The sequence below is a fragment of the Halichoerus grypus genome, chromosome 5, assembly GCF_964656455.1.
Source record: "Halichoerus grypus chromosome 5, mHalGry1.hap1.1, whole genome shotgun sequence".
Taxonomy (NCBI): Eukaryota; Metazoa; Chordata; class Mammalia; order Carnivora; family Phocidae; genus Halichoerus; species Halichoerus grypus.
Genome location: NC_135716.1, coordinates 125229369 through 125250529, shown reverse-complemented (window position 1 = coordinate 125250529; position 21161 = coordinate 125229369). Strand labels below are relative to the sequence as shown.

At 41.7% G+C, this 21161-nt stretch overlaps 1 protein-coding gene, 1 long non-coding RNA gene and 1 other non-coding gene across 4 annotated transcripts in view; 2 read left to right on the top strand and 1 right to left on the bottom strand.

Annotated features, from left to right (window-relative positions):
* LOC118524578 (uncharacterized) overlaps window positions 1-21161 on the bottom strand; it is a 175623-nt gene that overhangs the window by 7479 nt on the left and 146983 nt on the right. The window lies entirely within an intron of this gene.
* The window catches only part of ST6GALNAC3 (ST6 N-acetylgalactosaminide alpha-2,6-sialyltransferase 3), a 577918-nt gene that overhangs the window by 548975 nt on the left and 7782 nt on the right, over window positions 1-21161 (top strand). The window lies entirely within an intron of this gene.
* LOC118524580 (U6 spliceosomal RNA) lies at window positions 18759-18865 on the top strand. Its single transcript, XR_004911727.1, has one exon. It is a non-coding gene; the product is annotated as a U6 spliceosomal RNA (small nuclear RNA).

Here is a 21161-nt window from a genome sequence, read left to right as displayed (position 1 = left end):
GAAACAAACAGGGCTCTAGAGGGGAGGGGGGTGGGGGGATAGGTTAGCCCAGTGATGGGTATTAAGGAGGGCACGTACTGCATGGAGCACTGGGTGTTATACGAAAACAATGGATCGTGGATCACCACATCAAAAACTAATGATGTATTGTATGGTGACTAACATAATAAAAAAAAAAAGACAATAAGAAGAAGTTAATTAAAATAATGAAATGCTCTGTAAAAAAAAAATTAACGTTCACTAATAACCCATTTGAAAAGCAAATGCATTACAAAAGCCCCTCCCAAATCGATGAGGTCACATTCTGAGCTAGGGAGGGGACTACCACGGGAGGGCTGCATCCCTGGCAGAACCAGCCACTCAGGATGTGGACTTCACACCCTCATTGGTACGCTCTATGATCCAGCATGGGCTCGAGTGGGGAAAAGCCTCTTAACATGCACCTCTAAGGGGGGCGCCTGGGTGGCTCAGTCGTTAAGCCTCTGCCTTCAGCTCAGGTCATGATCCCAGGGTCCTGGGATCGAGCCCCGCATCGGGCTCCCTGCTCCGCGGGAAGCCTGCTTCTCCCTCTCCCACTCCCCCTGCTGTGTTCCTTCTCTCGCTGTGTTTCTCTCTGTCAAATAAATAAATAAAAATCTAAAAAAAAAAAAATGCATCTATAAGGGTTTGACAGGATTATTCCTTAACATTCTTCTCCCTTTCTCCCCCAAGTTCAGAACCAAAAAAGAGACCAAGTTTAGAATCAATAAAGAGAGAGGCCCAAAAGTCAGAGAGATTATTGATGAGAGCCGATACTGGAGCCCGGTGATTGAGATCTACTGATAGCAGGCCTGGTAATACTTTGTCCTGATATAAGCAGACTTGCCCACCCACAATCAGTGGATGTGCCAAACAACCACAGGCTTGCGCTGGAGGCGAAGAGCAAAGCAGAACATAATTTATACTTTCTGTCAACTGCTCTCTCCAAAGACCCCAGGGAGAGGAAGAAACTGAACATTGTGAACTCGGTGTCCCCAAACGCATCAATTAATTGAGGTTTTTCATATGGAAACATGAAGCTGGAAAACTGAACTTCTCCCCAGATATTTCCTAACCTAAAGGTTTGATCGGGGGCTTGATTATTTTCTTGAAGGAAGAAACCACCCTTTATTAAGCACCAGCAGGCTGTTTAGATCTTGCCCCCAGAAGACTCTGAAGTCAGTCAGAATGTTACAGGACAGGACCATACAAGGTCATTCTAGACTCAAGGCTGAAAATTCACTCTGCCACTTGATTCCCCCACCTAAACCATGTCCAGTCACAATGTCTGATTTAGTCCCTTAGTGGTTCTGCAGTGAGATTACATGATAACCTGAAGACTCTCCAGTAACAAAAAGAATGCAACATATTTGAACTTGAGCCATCCTCCCTTATGAAATTCCCAAGGAGAAATCAGAGTTCAAAGATTAAAGTCTAAAGAATTATGGGCTGTGCTGATCACTAAAGACTCCTCTCCACTGGGCCCCTGAAAACAATGAACACTCAGGCAAAGAGCAGATCATGTACTTTCTGAGGGCAGCCAGCTCCCAAAGCGGGGGGGGGAGCACTAAATCGTACCTGTCTTGTTCTCTCTCCCCACCTTACCAACCAGTGATACTCTAGCAGAGGACCCCAAGAAAGGCAGCTCAGACAAGTATCCCCTCCCCCACACATACACACTTTCCCAGAAGTGTTGCAGCCAGACTGCTATTTTACAAATAGACAAGAGAGGAGACAATTTCATGATCCACATGGAATTTTGCCTGTATCCCCCTTCCACTTCTTGCTGGGATTCAGAAACTTTACAGCCCACTTAGACCCACCACTACCCAAGGTCAGCTCCCCTCTTCCTGATTTCCTTGTACCCAGGAATTCTTTACCGCGGCTGCCTCTGCATCCTTGTTTTCTGACTGGATTTGGATGCCAATTCATCACCTTCTCCTAATTGCTCAGTCTCAACACCTCCCTACCAGCTTCTATAGACTTTCTGCAAAGATGCTACTTACAATTAGATACTGTGAACTATGCCAAATGTAGTTTCTAAAATTTTATCCAAACCCAAAAATCTTTCAGTGACAGGAAGAAACACCAAAATCTGCTTTGACACAAAGAACAATTAACCCTTGAGCAACGTGAGGGTTAAGGGCACTGACCCTCTCTGCAGCCAAAAATCCATGTATACCTTTTGACTCCCCCAAAACTTAACTCCTAATAGCCTACTGTTGACCAGAAGCCTTACAGAGAGCGTAAACAGTTTATTAATACGTATTTTGCATGTTATATGTATTATACAATGTACTCATATAATAAGGTAGAGAAAAGAAATTGTTATTAAGAAATCATAAGGAAGAGAAAATACATTTATAATACTGTACTATATTTATTTTAAAAATCTGCACATAAATAGACCTGTGCAGTTCAAACTTAACGTTGTTCAAGGCTCAACCTTACTACATTTCCCACTTTAGAATCATTTCTAATGTGATCTATAAACATTTTTGTGGGGCCCCTGGGTGGCTTAGTCAGTTGGGCATCTGCCTGCAGCTCAGATCATGATCCCAGGGTTCTGGGATTGACCCCTGGATCAGGTTCCCTGCTCGGCAGAGAGCCTGCTTCTCCCTTTCCCTCTGCTGCTCCCCTTGCTTGTGCTCTCTCACTCTCGCTCTTTCTCTCAAATAAATAAATGAAATCTTTAAAAAAATTTTTTTGTTTCTCTCTGAACTGACCTCCTTACTGAAAGAAAAAAATAAAAGATTTGGTCATCAGTGCCAAAGGGCACCTTCATACTGGGGCTGTCACTCACTCTCTGTCTCACCTCCTCTAGCAAGCCTTTCTTGGCTCCCCTTGGCCAAATGAGGTGCCTGTCGCTGTGCTCCCACAGTACCCGGTGTATTCCTCAATTATTACTCTTTCCACTTGGCCTTAAAATGATCTGTTTATGTATCTAGTGGGCATACTGTTTATGGGACTTTTGGAATTTTGAAATGAGGAGTTCTTTAAGGGCAAGAACTACCTCTGCTTTCCCAGCCCCAGTGTGATATCTTGACATATACCACAATGAATGTGTGTAGAGTTCATTAGGTAACTCAACTACAATTTTTTGAAAATCTATCTACATAGAACATTCTGCGGTATAAGGCACTTTATTAATCTTAAAAGAATGATAAAAACAACAGTAACAACACCTTCCATATGGATAGCTCTCAACTGTTCTTACAAAATACTCTCAAAGCTCTTATTTCACCTGGGCATATCAACATCCTTTAAGAATATTAGGGAGAATGGGTACTTTCAAGCCCATTTGACACTTGAGGAAAATGCGGTCATTTGCATCCTGTTAGAAAGTGGCAGAGCCGTGTTCCGAGCCTCCAACTTAAAACCTCTTCCTCGGAAACTGCAAGGCTCATTCCAGAGCTTGCTGAGTTCTGACTGGGGTGCCCCAGGCTCCCATAGTGGTAACTCCACCCTTTACCCCAGAAGAAACTTCTCTATAAAGTCACAGAGTTCTCTGTTTGCACAGACCCAGGTATTCATCTTAAATTCACTACTATGGAAATGCTATTTTTCATCACCATCTATAAGTTTGTAATTAAAAAAAAGTTATTTACTAAAGTGATGAGATATCTTTCTAAGTTTCAATTTCCTTTCCTCACAAACTTCAGATTTCAGTGAATAGCCCTAGACAATCTATCTCTATTTTGATCCTACCCGAAAGAAAATCACATCAGGGAATGCATAACCTTTGATTCAGCCTAAATTACCTTTGGTGCCCATGAGACTAATTTGGCGGGGCGGGGGAGGGGGGAGAAGGGCAATGTTACCCACGTTTATTCCACCAAGTTGGAAAACAAACTGAACTTGGGTAAAAGTGAGACAGATAGCTTTTTCGCTTCTGTTGGCAAGCAAAGCAGTACAATGTGAAGCATCTCTGCAGGTATTGTCCACAGTCCATTTTCCAACTTTATAGGGATTGCAAGGCAATTGCCCTGGAGGTGGCTGGGGCAGAAACAGAACCAACTGCAATGATTGCAAGCTCCAGAACCCTGGATCACTGGCGCAAAGGCGTGCTCTTGAATTCTTAGCTCCAGTGATGGTTTCAGATGGTAACTCTCTTAGGGGTCAGTGAAGAATGGTTTTGAGAGCCTTCTCCTGCCCTCTTCATACCCACTCCACCAGTCCTTCTGACAATTTTGGAAGCAACCAACTCCCCGTCTTAAATCCCTTCTTGCTTTAAATATTTAGAGTGGGTCTGTCTCCTGTATGAATCCCTGACTGACATTAGCCTCAGCTCGAAGACCACATAGCTGTTAACTCTGTCAGCATATAATTCAGTCACTCGTTCTTCTCTGGAATCTCACCTCTCTTCTATTTTTGGACTTGATGCTGAGCACTGTTTACCATCCAGGTTCATTGAGGGCTCTGAAGCAATAATGTTACTCCGATAACCCTCAGTTTACCTTGGTGGAACAAGAACAAGTTCAGAAATGATTCTGCTGACGTCGTACTCAAAGCAAGAATGTGGCGCCCACCATACTAAGCAGCCAGGATGATCTGGAAATTCCTATCCCCAACAAAGATATTTTAAAACCACCCCTTAAAGAATTAACCTTGCAGGGAAGGACTATTCTTCAACAAATGCCTACTCTAAGTTTTAAAAGACTAGGTAATTGTGGTGCTATTCACAAGAGCCAAGAGGTGGAAACAACCCGAGTGTTCACTACAGATGAATGGATAAACAAAATGTAATATATACATACAATGGACTATTATTTGACCATAAAAAAGAATGAAGTTCTGATACATGTTATCATATAGATGACCTTGAAAACATTATGGTACGTGAAATAAACCAGACACAAAAGGACAGATGTTGTATAATCACACTTATATGAAATATCTAGAATAGACAAATTTAGGCAGACAGAAAGTAGATTAAAGGTTACTAGGGACTGACTGGGGTTGGAGGGAGGATGGTGATTTATCACTTGATGGTTACAGAGATTCTGTTTAGGATGATACAATGTTTTGGAAATAGACAGTGGTGTTGGTTATAAAACATTTTTAATGTAATTAATGCCACTGAATTGAATTATACCTTAAGAATGATTAAAATGTCAAATTTTATATTAGATATATTTTACCACCACCAAAACCACGAAAGATGAAGTAAATGGCAATTATGTAAAAGCAGTGTTTAATTCCCGAAAGGTTTCTGATAACAGTTCTGGAGAGTAATGATGATGTAATGCATTTTTCACCAAACACATGGCCTATACATCTGGAGACCATCTCCAACAGAAGAATTTTGTTAGAGATTTCTTCCATTTTCATGACCAATATTCCACATCCTTGTGCCTCAAACCAGTCTCTGCTTAACTTTGTTTTCCACTGCCTCCCTGGGTCTGCACTTTCTCTTTTGGTCTCCTCTACCCTGCTGGATATTCACATCTTCTCTCCTTGGAAATGACCCTGAACACCTCAAATCTTCTTTCTGATTTCCTTAGTCTGATACTGAGGACCTGAGAAGAGCTAGCATGAGAGAGAAAAGGTATCTTCAAAGGACCTGGGGAAATTGAAAAGGGAATTCCATGTGGGTGATAGATGCATTGCCTTTTACAAGAGGGAGAAGATGTTGCTCATTTACAGGAGGGAGAATATGAGGAGAAATAAGCAGCTAGAGATACTAACAGCCTAAAACTCCAAGCTATGGTTGCAGGCTCCCACTGCAGCCTCCACGAAGTAATTTCCAGCTTTAATACCTGATTTGACCATCTCCATACTACACAAGAGCTCTCCTGACATTGGCTCCAAATGTGAGTTCTAAACTGGTCCTGCCGCGCTGAGCAAGGCCAGAACACCACTGGCTCCCAGCTGGAGGTGGCCTGTCTTCTTGTGTCTCCAAGACAAGGTTTTACTTTCAAAGTTTGGAAAACCTGAGCTGAAAGGCTAGATGTGTGTCTCACAAGCAAAAACCAAAGGGGAAAAAAGATGATAGCAGAAGTCAGTATTATCAAGTAGAAATCATGCCACTAAAAAGTTTTCCTAAACTTACAATCTGCACTCCAGAATAGCCTTCAAAAGTGTAGGAGGATAATTCATTCAAACAAAAGAGACTCAGAAAAATACTTTGCCTTAGAAAATGTCTTTCAATCTCTTTCAAATCAAAACACAAAGCTTGATTTGCTTACCCACCTACATATATTTTTTTTCAATCTTAATATCAGAATATCATCATCATCATCATCATCATCATCATCATCATATAGGGGCGGCTGGGTGGCTCAGTCGGTTAAACACCTGTCTTTAGCTCAGGTCATGATCCAGGGGTCCTGGGATCGAGTCCTGAGTCTAGCTCCCTGCTCAGTGGTGAGCCTGCTTCTCCTCCTTCTGCCCCCTCCCACCCCCTACTTGCACTCTCCCTCTCTCTCAAATAAATAAATAAAATCTTAAAAAAAGAAATGCCTTTAAAATAATAATAATAATACTAGTAATAATAATAATAAAGATAACATAATAGCCCTCACATAAATTTGTCTCCGGCAAAGCAGCTTTATCATTATATACACCAATGCTGGACCCACACCATGGCTCCTGCAATATCAGTATCTCAAGGTTAAATAGGGTGTTAGTTATCAAATTCTAAAACAAAGAATATTTCTTGAAACTCATCATGCTTTTCATGCAACTGAAGGTAATTTTCTTCAGATGTGTAAGGTTTTCTAGATCAGTATTCTATTCACTGAACTTAAAGCCCCACAGGTGACCTCTGGGCTGCAGGATTTGTTGTTTAAACTACTCAGTTGGCTTTAACCAAGATGGCACTTTATCCATGTGACCTGTTAATGTGGGACATGGTTGGAAACGTATGGCCCACAAGCTGCGGGGTTACTGGGGCTACTTGTACCTGATTCCAAGGACAGTCTAGTTTTCACCCTGCCCCCAAGTTCACTTACCAAAGACTACCTGAAGGTGGCTATAGAATCGTCATTTTGGAGTCTACATTTTATAAATCTGCTTAAACTAAAATAAATTTTGATAATACTTCTCATCCTCCATCTCCCTTCACCCTGTTCACAACCCCTAAACTAATTAAGGAATTATTTTGCATCTTGTTCCTCTGAGAGAACAGAGTGTTTTTTGTATGACAGAAACACCATTCAAATGTGATATGTGACAATTCGTATTCCATTTTAAGTTGCTCCAACTTGATGGTAGGGGAGGGAAACCTTTAAGACAATAAATATACCCAAGGGAAAAATCAGAGGTGATGTGCTGGTGATGGGCACTAGGGGAACATAATTAAAATCATACTTTAGCTTCAGTACGTTTGTGCAGAGCTAGAAAGACTTTGAAGATCAATTAGCCTTTTCAAGGACCAATTTCTCCATTTTGAAGAAGAAAGATGCTGGGGCCCAATAAGTTGAAAATCTCCTCATTCTAGTCTAGTCCAGACCACTGGGTCTCTGTGATGAGTCCTTTCATGGAAACGAGCCTGCTCTGGATGGTGCATCACTTGCTTCTGGCCCCCATCCTGTGTTGCCTACTGTTGGTTATGTGATCCCATAATAAAAGGAAGATGCAATGATACAGAAGTGGAACAAGAGTGTGCCTTTCCCTCACCCCCAAGGATAAACAGGTCACCTTGGAGGTGCGATGGGCTTTTGTATACCTACATGCTTCAATAAGTCCGCTCTGACCAGGGATGCAGAAACATAGGTTTCAGCCATATTTCTGGCACCCTCTGCCCTGACCCTGCCATATTCCTTCTGCCAATTTTCCCTACCTTCCTAACATCCACAGATGGACCAGGGGACAAGTAGGCAGCAAAGCATTTTCTTGCACTCATGAGAAAAATAATTAAAATTCACCTTGTTGTTGAGTGAGATCAACTGACGAGAAGAGAGATCATTGCTAGAGCAAATTGGTGTGTGGGAGGGAGTTATTTTATAAGGTTTAAACTGGGCTCAATGGCTCCATTTCTTGCACCAAGAATTGCATTACAGAGTGTTTTATTAACAGTTTAGGGGGTAAGAAATTCGGTGGAGTTTACAAATTTCACTGATCCTGGGAGTTCAAGAAAGAGGGGGAAGAAGAAGAAGGGGTCAGGAGAGAGGAAGAGAGAGACAAATTTCTCAGATTTTTTATTATTAAGCCTTTTCTCCCCTGTTAAATACTAAGTGGAGTGCTCATCGAGCACTGTCTCCACCCATACTATGGGTATGCCTTACTAGTGGACAAGCTCTTTTATGCTACTCGATTAAGCTAATATCCTTGGATAGGTTATTTAACTGTATGCTGAGTTCTAAACTATGACAGGTTGCATTACAGTGATATTCCACAGTCATCATTTTTAACTGGCCTTTAAAACATGAAGCAGTCCTGAATTAGCTTACCTGATGTATCTCAGGAATGGTCCCACTCAGGTCGGAGTCATTGTGTATCCCCATCCAATCTGCTGCTCTTCTCAGCGGGGGAGACTGACACCTTGGTCTGCCTATCATATTCACGGCAACGCAATCATCTCAAGTGGGATTCTTTTCTTCCAATATTCACTGAAACTAATTTTAGACTCATTTGGTATTCCACTGCCAAACATAAAGGAAATTCCCGGCCCACAAGAAGGATGGTCAGAATGACTAAGTTCCTACCGTCTTCATACTAGCATTGCTCTGATGTGATTCTTTACTATTGAAACATGATGTCTGTTTCAGAGATAAAAGTAAAGTTAAGAATGCCTTTTTTTCTCAGGGTTAATTAATGAAAGACATTGAAGATGAAAGCAGAGTGTCCAAATGGAAACTGCAGTGCCTTTGGAATAGGAAGTTGGATTTGGACTCTGTTTCATTCACCCAATAACTATCTACTGATGGCCTATTGTTTTTTAGGCACTGTGCTAGGAGTTTTGTCCCTTACCAGCCCTATGACCTGGGCATGTAATTTAATACTTCCATGCATTATTTAAGCCAGGCCCATTTTGCAGTGCCAAACTGCCCAACTGTACATGGCAGCCCAATTTCAGAACCCCCAAAGCCATCCTTCCTGCAAAGATGTGTGCCTTCTTTGGTCAGCATCCCTCATTTGAAGACTATATACAGGCACAGGTCAGCCCTCTAGGGCAGTCCCTGCCGTTGAATCTCTCTTCCAAACCCCCCTCCCCCAATGCATACTGTAGACAAATAGAGAGTAGTTCAAGATGGAAAGAGAGGTGGAATCCTTTTAGTGCCTAAATATCTAGAGTCTAAGTCAATATTCCCCCTTTCAAAGGTCAGAAAGGAAACTGGGCTGGAAAAATTGAGAGTGAATCATCTATGCCCATGTAAAACTCTCAAACATGTGCACGTTTTTTCCTTAATGGTCATGGAAACCTCTCTAAAACTGGGCTCATTTACTATATATGTGGCCCTAGTCATGTCATGTAACACTCCCAGGTATCTATGGGGCTTATTGATGTCATCATCATCATCATCATCATTCTCATCCTCATCTGAACTTCCTGGTCAGAAAGACCATTATTGAAAGACTCTATTTTCAGGCTTTCTAAGACACCCTTTAGGGGTAGTCAAACTGCCAGGGAGAGGTGTGAAACTCCACCTTTCATTGGTGGCTCTCTCAACCATAAAGAGGCTGTCTGCCAGCTAGAAGTCTATCTGTATAAATGCCTCCCTGAACCAGTACAGAAATCTAGGAATGAATGGGAATTATAGCAACCTTACACAATCAGCCCCATTAATTTGAGCAGAACCAGGGATCCTCATTCTTTTTTTTTAATAAGTGGCAACTGGACTGGTTACAGGCCATGCCCAAGAAAGTTCTAGAAGCCCCCTCTTCAAGAAAATCCCAAAAGACAACTCTCTGGCTGTTAATGGTGTGTGGAAGGGGTGGGGCCTTAGAGCTTCACTGCACTTCAGATTCTGGGATGTAGAGTTCCCAGCCCCACTCTTGTTCTGAGAAAATTTCTCAAGAGGCCACATAATTGTCCAACCCATGGACCAGTTGCACACTCAGGCAGTGCTGGTAGCTAAGAGCCAAGAGGAGAGCATTTCCAACTTCCATCTCTATGACGATGACACAAAAATTCATTTTTATAGAAGGATGGTGTCAGGGGCATTGATGGTCAGAGCAGAGAGTCCTGATCTCCTCCATCTGTCCAAGGCAGCCTCTATTTTCGATCTGGCAGGTGAAAGGGTTATAGAATTTCCTTGGTTGTATTGAACATTTGCCAAATATTCATCATCTGTAGAGCCAAAAGCATGTTCTTGGGAATAGGAGGTCATAGTGTGATGTCCATTGCTCACTGCTAGGAACCAGGAAGAAGCTCTTGGAGAACTGAATCAGAGTTGGGTGGGTGAGCATCAGAGGAAGGGCACAGCATTGTAGGACCCCCAGTGGTGCTGCACAGTGTGGGCGGCCCACACCTACTATGAGAAAAGTGTGTTTAGTCAAACAGCTCTTACAACTTAATGGGACTTAATGTCCAGGCCCTTTTTTGGCACATTAGAAACCAATTTGTTAGCCTTGAAAATTCATAAACCCAAAATATTTCAGATTGATAGACAAGAAGAAAGATTTCAAGTGGGAGATTTGGTAACCTATTGAACCTGTCTCTTCGAGTCAACAGCCTTCTACTTTTTGAATAAACATTGGTTCTAGAAGAGACTGTGGGGGCAACCCACACACATAGGCCGTCGCTTAAACAAGGTATCACTTAGAATGTCTGGGCCACCTAATCCTTTCTCAAGGCATCTGTCCAAGCCCACAGTCTCTGCCAATGAGCAGAGCCAAGTTCTACACTGCCTGACACAGCTATAGTCCAAGGATGAGCACCTTTCTCAAGGGCAGTCCAAAATAAAGAGACCAAGGCCCCAAGATTTACGTGGCCAGACTCAAAGTGTTTAGGTGAGCTGGGCCAAAAAAGAGTTCTCTAGAAATATTTGGACCCAGGCAACTAAGAGGCTATTTTAGTTATCTGGGCCACAGCACATAGAATGATTCAGGTTCAGGGTTACCCCCGTGGGTCAGGCCAAAACTCTTGTTCTTCCCTCTGTTCTTCTCCAACCATGAGTAAGCAACGGAAGGTGATGGTGAAGAGGGAATGGGAGCAGGTAAGAAGAGCAGGAAGAAAATGCCACTGCAGGGAGGGAGAAGGAACAGCCAAGAGAGCCCTGAGCTATGCCTACTCCCCCGCCGTTCCCAGCTTGCACATCCCTTCAGGCAGCTCCTCTTTCCTTGCAACTATGCTGTACACAGATGCTGCATTTCAAATACCACCTCTGGTCACTCTAGGGACAGGTTGACATTTGCCAGGAAGCACATCAGGAGGTCTGTGGAGGCACGTTTCTCTTCCAGTTCCCAGCTAGATGCAGGTGTCTAGTCTCCTACGCCACAAGATTTTATTTTCCATTCTTTAGCAGCAGAAACTGCTTATGCTTGCACACTCTTGACATTAAATATATGGTACATGCTTCCAGGTCAGTTGGTGGAAAGTAGTGGCCTTTACCCCAGAAACTGATTGTTTGATCACAGACTTATTAGAGTTGGAAAATATCACTTTTGGAATGATTCTTTACTGCAGTCTCAACAGCAGTCTCATTTTTCTTCCTGAGGGACGCATTTTAAAGAGCCAGATGGTGCATATGTTGCAGCAGAACTCTGCCTTCTCCCTCCCCACCCTGCCTAGATTCACTTCAAACACTTTCTTTTCATCCAGAGAAAATATTTATGTGCATTTGTTTAGCACTATCCCAAATATCTCACTTGGCCCTCAAGCAATGAGGTGAAGGAGTACAGGAGGTATTATTTCTCACAAATTTAGAATTAGGGACCAAAGGCACAGAGACATATAGTGACTTGCAGAAAGCACACAGCATAGTTACATAGAGTGGAGACTTGAATCCAGCCCTTCTGATGCATACCCAGTGTTCTCTCCACTACTGTAACAGAGGACATCTCTGATTTTATTTTCTACCAAAATTTTCCATTACATTAAAATCCTAAACAGTGTGATTAGGTTGAAACAAGTCCTTTGCCTATCTTCAGGGCACATGCCTGTGTATGCTGGAAGGAAGGGTACACCTTGGAAGGAAGGGTATACCCTGGAGCTCCTCTGCTCATCTGTCGAGGCCAACAGAACTCCAACCCATGACCCTTAATGTCAATATGTTAAAAATCATTAAAGTGTTCATAGTGTCAATAGTAGTATTTTTTCAATTATTCATGTATGTAAAATATACTTACTAAGCACCTGCTATGCACCATACATTACTGTACTGGCTGGGGGTAAACATATGAATAAAATGAGACAACATATCTGTTTGAATGGAACTTGCTTGTTTGAGGGAAGAAAAATAGTAATAAGGAATTACATAAAGTCAGGTAGTGATTAGTGCTATGAAAAGGCCAACAGCACAGTAAGAGCTTGTGATAGGGAGACCATACCTGTCAGGGGGAAGAAATGTTTGGGTGGAGACCTGAGTGAGGTGTGGAAGCGAGGCCTATGAAAATATGGGGCCGAGAGTTCCAGGTAGAAGGAACAGCAAATGCAGAGCCTGAGCTGGGAGAACACTCTGCGTGTTGGAAGAAGAGTAAGCCAGCATGGCTGGAGCTGCATATTTGAGGGGACAAGTGGTAGGAAATGAGGGGGGAGAGCTAGGCAGGCAGGCTCTTACAGGTCATGGTCAAGACTGGATTTCATTTGAAGTGTGATGGGAAGGGATTACGACATTATTTAATTTATGATTTAAGAAGATCACACTCAGGATATTTGGAGAAAAGACTGTAGAATGCAAGAGTGGATGTAAACAAACAGTAAGAAAGCCACCGCAGTGGTCAAGGCAGGAGGATGATGCTGTGCCTTGCTCCCAGTAGCACACAAATATACTGCTGTTTCTTCCATCGCTTTGACACTATATCCCCCACCAGCAACTGCCTGCCTTCTCTGCTCCTCTTTGCAGCAAATTTTCCCCATATAGAACTATCTATATTCACTGTCTCTAATGCCTCTGTTCTCGTTCTCTCTTAAACCCTTAACATTCATATTCTTGTGACCACCACTCCAAAATTCCTCCTGTCAAGGGCATTCGCGGCATCCATGTTGCTAAATTCAGTGATTAATTCTTGGTCCTTACCTTTCCCATCAGCCGTGAGGGTTACTGCGTACGGTTGTGCAGCTTGTGCTTGCACAAGGCGCCTAGAACAGGGGACGGGTGGATGTGAGTTTAGTCCACCTTGTATTTGCTGAACTGCGGTTTTGCAAGAGCACATCTCCCTAGAGAGGGTGCCTTTTCCTACCTCACACAAAGATCTTGACCAGTGGCAGTGATCCCATAGCAGCAGTTGACATCATCATACCTTCCTCCTTAATGCACTTTCTTTATGGCTTCCAGGACCCCACACTTGGTTTTCCTCCCCGCTCACTGGGGGCTCCCATTAAGTCTTTTTCACTAGGTCTTCATTTTCTCATGGTGGACATGGCAATGCTGGAATGCCTCAGCACTTTGGATTCTCTTTTGTCCCACACTTACACCTACATGATCTCACCCAGTCCCTTGGCTTTAATGTTATCTTTATGTCCATGATCCCCCAAACTTATCTCCAGCCTGGACTCATGTTTCCTGGACTCCCCCTGAATTCCAAGCTTTTAAATCCAACTATATCTTCAACATCTCCAGTTGGGTGTTTAATAAACATCTCAAACTTAGCATGCCCCCAACTGAATCCTGATCTCTGCCTCCTGAAATCTGCTCCACCTATAGTCTTCTCATCTTAATACAAAGCAACTCTAACCTTCCAGCTGCTCAGCCAAATGCCTTGAGTTACTTTCCATGCTTCTCTTTCTCTTGCACACCACATCCCACCCATCAGTATATACTATTGGCACTACCTTCAAAATCCATCTTCCAGGATGGATTCTTACCACCTTCACAGTCCTATTCTGGTTTGAGCCATCACCATTGTTGCTTGCTTCACTGCAGTAGCCTCTCACACATTTTCCTGTACATTCTATTCTTGACACAGCACTCAGACAGATCCTATAAAAATAGAAGTCACATTGTGTCATTTCTCTGCTCAAAACACTGCAGGGGCTCCCAGTTTTCCTTAGAGAAGAAGCCAAAACTCTTGTTCTTCCCTCTGTTCTTCTCCAACCATGTCTTCTACTCTCTTTCTACTGGACTTGCTCCGGCCACCTTGCTGATCCTTGAGCATGCCAATTATATTCCAACTGTAGGGCCTTTGCATTGGCTGTTTCCTCTGCCAGAAGCACTTTCCTCAAAATATTACTGTGACCAAATCCCTTTCCTTCTTCAAGACTTTATTTAAATTTCATCTTTTAAAATTACTACTCTTCCTCTCCTTTCCAGATACTCTTGATCCCATTTATCCAGCTTTATTCTCTTCCCTGGCGCTTACCATCTTCAAACATTTAGTTATTATGCTCAATTTGGTGGTTCCTCAATGACAGTTTAAGTTCCTTGAAGGCAAGAGTTTTGTCTGTTCCCTGATGCCTTCACATGTCTGGAATAGAGGCTTGCACATAGTAAGTGCTCAAAAAATATTTATTGAATGGATGAAAGAATGAGAATATGTTATTAAATGTTGTCTAATTTTTACTCCAAATCTGTCCCAAAATGTAATACTAAGCAGTTGTGTAAACCACTAGAATATTTAATGACTTGGAAAACTATTTACAATCTAGTGCTAAAATTTTTACAATCAGGTTTCAGAAAAGTAGGTAGGATATGATCCAATTTTTATTTAAACAATGTATATGTTTGCATTAAAAAGAACTAGAAGGAAATATTTATTTAACAAGTATTTCTGAAGCACCTACTATGTACCAGACATTGTGCCAATTAACTCTTCCTGGGGTGAGATTATAAATTATTTTTATTTCTTCTTTTTGCTTATCTGTATTTTCCGTATTTCTACACTAGTGATCTATTAATTTTACATTAGAAATAATTAAGCCAAGTGCTTTTATTTGCTTAGGTACTTTTGAGTGATGCGACTTTGGGCAGCACATTTTCAGGATAAATGCATAGCCCTGTGTGCATACTGATTTACTACAGTATTAATAGAAGATGCTACAAATGGAGTTCTCTCTTAAATTCCACTAACTAGGGAGAATCCCAGATCTCATTGCCTGTTTAAACAATTGCAGGGACAGCTGTGACATCCACAATCAACATTCTTCAGTAACCAAGGAGATATTCTAGGCAATTTGTAAGCTACCAGGGTAAGAGTAGACATTTTACCATTGCCCACCATCCCTGGTCTCTCAGCATTTTAATTGCTTGTTAGTAAGACACTTCGGAAAGCCTTGAGCATGAAAGAGACAATACACAGTAAATTCTAGTATAATTTCCTTGTATTCATTAAATCACTGCCAACTTGAACATGATTTCCTTTGTACAGATACACTATCATTTCTAAGAACAGTAAATTCTATGTACAGGTTTGAAGAGCAAACTTTACCTGGAGTTTATTCCCCGGAGGTATTTCTATAACATGCTATTTGAAGATTCCTCTATTTCAATTTTTAAAAACCTCCATCTGCAGATGCTGTCCTAGGCTGTGACATTCTCAGCATTAGAGTGGGACAGATGTTTCCCAATGCTGATTTTTTTCACTGTCACTTTGTGCTTCATTATATCAGTCAGATAATGAAATGCTTAATTAGCTCTTCCCTTTTGCCCCAGGATCATTTTATAAAAAGGTAAATTGAGAGCTTTGAGAATGAAATATCTCCATTTGGCACGCAGGTATCTAAACCATATTTGAATACTTGAAATATTCGTGCAGGGGTGCTTCCGGGTAGACATGATGCACAAGACTTCTCTACAGGTATCAGTTGCTGGGGATGGTGGCCACATCATCTCTCCTTCCCCGGCAGCCCAAATATCACTTGTTTTAGATGTGAGGGCTGCCAAACATCATTAGCCCCAAATGGGGCAAATCAGCAAGAGTGGTCCTGGTTTCTGGGAAAATACTGGTTTCCAGCAAGAATGGTCCTGGTTTCTGGGAAATTCACTCTAGGCTCCTTAGAAGCTTTGCCTTTCAGGTGACATCAACCATGAAAGTCTTCACCCATCCAGACCCATACCATGTTGAGCAATCCAATGGAATTGTCAATAGCCCTTTTCCAGATGGTTCTTCTGCCCCAAATGCAATTCATATTGTCAGGTATAATCTAGTCCCTCTAATGTTAAAAAGGAGAAGTTTGTTTTCTTCTCTCCATTCCATCCACCTTGCACCCCCATCACTCCAACCCTTGCAGTTTGCTCATTATATAGGTGATGTGCTCACCCAGCCACCTGTTCATGCTTCCTTCCTGTTAGCCTCTTTAGCCCAAGGAGTGAACAAGGGTTTTTTCTGAACAGGAGGGTAATCTATCTGTGGTCAGAGTGGGATTTATAGTGTGTGCGTCCCCCCCCCCACCCATTTGGCTGGCTGATATTTGCTCAGGGAAAAGCTAGCAGGCAAATCAGCTGACATATTGCCTGAGGTGACCAGTCGAAAAATAAAACCTTCTGAGAATGTTGCTGCAACTACTATTTTTGTCTAGAAGAGACATTCTGCTAGTACGGATGACAATTTGGTTGGGTTAGGAGGAGCCACAGGAAACAAGAGCTCAATGCTGATCACTGTTATACAGATCTGGGATGATGGCACATGCGGTGATCAGCTGATTACATTACTGTATCAGTGCATTCGTTTAATGTCATCAAGGTCAAGGAGGTCTGCTTCTCGGTGGTGCTCAATAGGAAACTCAAAATATTATGTATGCCGGCAACAAGTGCCATGATTGATTTTTGTTATGGAATTAATCTGTCAAGAGTTGCAGTTTCAGGTTTGCTACCGTGAGTTATATCTCTGGTTCAGCTGGAAGACACAGCGCCAGAGAAAAGGGCTAAGCTGTCTTTGGCTATTTGCCTTAATCAGAGCTTTGTTAAGTGCTTGCTGCTGCTGCTGTTGATAGGGAGGTAGATGTGAGGGCTGCCAAACATCATTCCATTTAAAATGCAATGAAAAAGACCCCTCTGTCATGGCAGCCGGACCAAATGGGGATAGATAGTTGTGTTGAGTTGCTTCACCCCGGGGAGCTGCAGAGACTCTGATTTTAATACATCTGGGTGAGCTGCATGTAAACAAACCTCATGGGTGGAACTTGACTGCGGCTGATGATGAGTCATTAGACCAAGAATTTACATGTCATACTGTCGATGATGGGAAGCCCCTGTGAGGTGTGAGGTGGGGGTGAATTGGCATTTTAGAAGGAACACTGAGACAGTAGCACACAATGGACTGGGGACAGGGAGGACTGAGGTAGGTGAGAACAGTGAAGAAGCTGTTTGCAATAGGGAATTATTGCATTCCCTCAAGGTGTGGCTACCCACTACGGCTGCCATCCTGACCCCCAATGAAGCTCCCTCTTCACAGCAACGGAACGTATTCACCATGGCCCAAAACACCATCTTTCATTTCATCTACATCACACTATAAAATCATTTAAAGACTGGTTTCTTCTGAAATGAATTTGATTTTGATTCCCATCCCCCTCTCCTTTCTACTTATCCCTGCTGCTCCTAGGTGCTCAAGGGCCGGTTTGAGGGGAGCTATTTTCTTTTGGGAGTTATAAAATAATTATACGAATAATTGTTCAAACAGGCTATTCATTACTATCTTAAAAAGGATGATGAAGATCTTTTTAAGAGAAACATGGGTTTTTGTTGTTATTATTTTGTTTTGTTTTTCAAAGATGCTTCAGCCAGTACTCAATTGATTGGCAATTTCAATCCCTTGAAGTCAGGTAATATAGAAACAGGATCATAGGATCTCAGAGGAGGCAGATCCCTTTTTGATTACCTCACCAAACCAATCCAAAACATGAGTTCCTCTAAAATAATCCCTCCAAGAAATAATATCATTAATAATGTCTAAAGCTTACATAGCACTAATGTGCTTTACATGTGTTAATTATTTAATCCACACAACAACCACATGGGGCAGCCATAGCTTTTATATTCGTTTTACGCTGAGGCACAAAAAGACACAGCTTGTAAAAGAGGTGGATCTGGGATTTCAACCCAGGCAATGTTTCCAGGACATGTGATTACCCATTATGCTATACAAACTTCAGTTGAGTTTTCGCTTGAGTAGTTCCAGGCATGAGGAGTTCACTAGCCTCAGAAAAGGCTTATTTCATCCTTGTCTGTTCTGCTGGTTAGACATGTCCGCCAATGACCTAAAGTCTTCTTCTCTAATATTTCTACCTATATAGCCCTCTGTAGTAATAAGAACGTTTAATCTGTCTGTTGCCAAAGTCTTTTCCTGGGAATTTAAATTTGTCCTCCAAGACTTAATTCATATGTTATTTCTCTGTAAATTTTTTGTGTGTGACAGTTAAAAGCTGGTGTATTTTTTTTCTTTTACAAGTTCTGTTGGTCCCATTCTGGGGATGTGTGTATGTAATTACTACTGCGTTTGTGTGTTTGGTGATAGGGTCATTTTTTTAAGTCATAGGAGTAGAATTTTATATTTCCTTATTAAATTTCTTTCAAGATTGAGCCTATTTGCTGCAACCTATTAAAATCTACAGCCATACTAAATATTGCTCATTAGTCCTGGTTTCATGCTATAATTTAATAAAACATGAAGAAAATCAAGGCTCAGAGAACTTTAGTTGCCCAAGGTTTTATTAAGTGGAATTTGCCCCCAGTTCTATCTTAAAAAAACGTATGCAAGTGCTCACTTCAGCAGCACGTACACTAAAACTGGAACAGTACAGAGAAGATCAGCATGCCCCCTGCACGAGGATGACACGCAAATTCGTGAAGCATTCCATATTTTTGAGTGCGCTTGTCATGGTGAGCACCAGGTGATGTATGGAAGTGTTGAACCACTATATTGTACACCTGAAACTAATATTACACTGTATGTGAACTAACTAGATTTAAAATAAAAGTTTAAAAAGCAAAAAAAGAAAAGAAAACAAATGAAATTTTGGTATATCATAATTGTAGCGTATATATATATATATGTATATGTGTGTGTGTATGTGTGTGTGTATTTACTTCACTAGACAAGAGGAGAATAAGAGGAATGTATACAAAGATGATGATTTTGGACTATTTTTTGAACCATTAAAAATAAGCCATTTGAAAAAGAAAAAAAAAATGCATGCAAATCCAATTGCTTGCTCTCGCTGCCAGATCAACTTTTCACTCCCTCTGTTTCTGGCTTACCTCACGCTCCAGCCCTGCCCTCCCCACTAATGCAAAAGGAGCATAACTATAGAAGATTTCCTGTCTCAGCAGCCACCTCACTCTCTGTTCCTCATTTTTATTTGACTTGAATTGTGAGAAAAGGTGTTGTCCTGATATATTGCCTAATCATAGTGTAGCTTTTGGCTTGATACTGACTCTTTTTAGCCATCTTAACTGTATTATCTGTGATTACGGTTTTTAAAATAACTTAATTAACGTCATGATGAAATTAATTCATTGCTGTGCTAATGTTCAGAAAAAAAGTACTCCAGAGACTGATGTGAATTAGTAGAGGGGGTTTTAAAGCTCCATTATTGGTCTAGGGGATGATACAAAGTCAAAACTGCTAGCATTATTTTTTCAAGATTTGGAATGATGCTTAGGAAGGTATTTGCAAGTTGTATCAACTAGATAGAAATATGCAACTGTCAAGCAATATGACAGCCTGCACTAAGAGGGAAGGGTGCAGTGACAGTGGGAATCACCTCAAAGATCACTGTGAATCCTAAAAATAAGGACAGTGATAGGGAAGAAAAAAATAGAAATGAAATTCTCACTGCAGGATCTGGAGATAATTTCTAATCTTCTCCAATTTTTCTCTTCTTCCCCCTCCAAAACACATGTGCAGACATAGGGCATTCTTTACTATCGTTTTAGAAGTACCTGTCTCTGTTTTTATCCTAAATCATTTTCTGCACATCTTTTCTTCTCTAATCAACTTAACGAGATATTATCGGGAACCAACTGCAATCTCACAACTATGCTAGTTATTCCAAAAGATTCATAGAAAGATAACTGCAGTATCCTTTTTAGAATTTTAAATCTGTTGGTAAGAAAGACTGTAGAGAGGGGAAACAGCCCTCCTGCTGATATATTCAGTATATCATGCAGGACTAAACCCGTCATGCTAGATACGTATGCTATAAGACTAGGGGAATTTATTCATTTATCCTAAAGACACTCAGTGAATGCCTTGCATGTGTAGGATTCTGGCAGAGGCCTAGAGAAACAAGGATGAATCAGATATTCTCCCTGACCTCAGGGGCTCAAATGTTACTGGGAGCCACAGAACCGTAAATGGATGATTAGAAATCACCGTGGTTGGGCTTTGTGCTAGTATTGGAAAGACAAGTAGAGCTTCACTATATGCAGAACGCAAGGGAGCTGGTAAGATGGCATAATTCAGGTCAGTAAGAGGACAAGAGAAATACAGGAGTGTGGAAAGGTGCACAGCCTGGTGAGGAAAGTGATTTTTTATTGGGTGGGGAATTGTAGAGGAATGAGGAACCCAGCCTGATGGGGATTTGGCAGTTAGGGTGTTGCTTGGATGCTGTGTTGGGAAGGGCTGCAGCAAGATCCTGTGTCATACTAAAGGGGACACCTAAAGCATTTTTACGACTTTTATTTTACATGTACATGTGTTATTTTATGACATTATTTCATATCCGCACCAACCTTAATAGGTTCCACTCCCTACATTCTGTCCCTACCATCCATCGGACCCAGAGCAAGATATACAGTATGTTTAAATATTTGCGATTTATAAATCAATCTAACAAAATATTAAATGAAAACTGTTCTACCTTTCTCCCCTAACAAATACATCTTCATAACAACCAGTTTTGAGTTTAAGAGTTCCTGGAATCTTCCAAGTTTCAGGCTAAAATCTGGTGGTTTGGGGAAATCCACTGCCCACTCTTCCCACCCCTGATTCCATCCCACTGTAGGATGTTCAAATATATCTGGACACTTCTGTCCACTTGCCGAGTTCCATTACAGCTCCCCCCCCCACACACACACGCAACCACGCATTAGCCCACCCAGAGCCTAGAAAGATATTCACTTGAGGTGTGGTCCACTCCTGGGAGGACAGATTCCAGG